The sequence below is a fragment of the Etheostoma spectabile genome, chromosome 15, assembly GCF_008692095.1.
Source record: "Etheostoma spectabile isolate EspeVRDwgs_2016 chromosome 15, UIUC_Espe_1.0, whole genome shotgun sequence".
In the NCBI taxonomy this organism is placed as follows: Eukaryota; Metazoa; Chordata; class Actinopteri; order Perciformes; family Percidae; genus Etheostoma; species Etheostoma spectabile.
The window spans coordinates 10,211,272-10,212,831 of NC_045747.1; the positions used below are offsets into that span (position 1 = coordinate 10,211,272).

At 43.7% G+C, this 1,560-nt stretch overlaps 1 protein-coding gene across 1 annotated transcript in view; it reads right to left on the reverse strand.

Moving 5' to 3' along the window:
- Positions 1 to 1,560, reverse strand: part of LOC116702724 (dual specificity mitogen-activated protein kinase kinase 6) — an 11,573-nt gene that overhangs the window by 9,047 nt on the left and 966 nt on the right. The gene's annotated exons all lie outside the window — the stretch shown is intronic.

Below are 1,560 nucleotides of genomic sequence, written 5' to 3' on the forward strand. Positions count from 1 at the left end.
CCAAAATGGTATACATGCATTTTTTGTTTCAATTGAGTCTGAGTTTCTGCTCAGATTTAATTGACATATTTACTGTGAAAATGGATTTGAAATACTAGCTCCTCTCAGGTAACAGTGTGTGGTGTGTGCAGTGACCCTGTGGCTGGGAGTGTTTGGTGGGATATGACTCACAGCCAGTCAGACTGGACACATCCGCTTAAAACACAACAACTGTCAGGACCCTTTGGGAAATATGATGTCACTTCACTTGGCCTGCTTGCTGTCCCTGTGAGGGCCAATTGAGGCCAGATTCACAACAGCATTCTGCTGCAAGACCTGCCTGGTCCTGGAACCGAGCCTGATAGAACCTCAGCTGCAGCTGTGCGGGCCAGCACAGGAAAAAATACATGTACATAGATACCATTTTCCAGTGCTTGCTTGTAATTCGTGCCACAGTCAGTGGTATATCATGAACCTTAACATTTTGTTCACTGAAACCTTGTTTTATATCTCAATATAGCACAAGTTGCATTATGCATTTTATTAAAAAAAATTAAATCCCCACACTGCACATTTTTTCTGACATGGGAAGAGATTTATTAAGCTTAAGTATTTGTCATTGTATTGATCATTGGGTCTTAATCAAATCAATATGTTGTGTTGGTGTTATCAGTATCAGCTACTACAGACAGTAACTGGTGCCCTTTTACAGGAAATGCGGTAATTCTTCAAAAGCCAAAAGGGTGTTCAGTGGAAACTATCAAGAGTGCAGTAATGCACGTAATGTTAACAAGAATTTCTGGATTGTGCATTGGATCAAAGTGTCAATAGCTGTGTGGCGAGTCACCATCATGAAGCTTCAGCCTCAGAGTGGGCCCATATACAGAAAAGGATGACTCATGCACATATAATCTTCCACACCACCCTATCAGTGCTTTTAGGGAGAACCCAATCTCCAAACATGCCTCAGCAATACCGTGAACAGCCTTGCATTGCGATTAGACCCACTCACAACTCTTTGTAGTAGCCAGAAAAAAAAGGAGAAAAACACAACAACAACAACAAAAATCACTTTCACAAAGACACATCAGGCCGGCTTGGTGCAGACCATAATTACAGCAAAGAACCTGTGCAGCAGCTATGGAGTATCTGCTTGCAGCCAGTGAACTGTCAACAAAGAGAGGCTGCACTAGGTATTGGTGCAGCAAGTCAAAACATGCCATGGTAGGCCAAAGGCTGTGACTGCCTGAGTAGGACCCAGCCAATCTACACAGCCCTCTCAAAACAGTGTGTACTCCCGACCATGGTAACGCTAGTATGATTGTGTAACAGCACAAGCGGTGCACTTGAAATGTAAATTGACATCATCATCATGCTCTGCGCGCGAGCGCGCGCGTGTGCCTGCGTGTGTCGCAAAATCAGGACCTTGATTTTTCCAAGGTGTGTATTTTATTCAACAGTACACAATGATTACACAGCATAGCCTCGCTGACTGGCGGAAGCCAAGTGTGTGATAGCGCCATGGTTCCTTGGCATCACCACCTGTTTGAAAAATTAAGGAATTTCCACCACCAGAAAAAA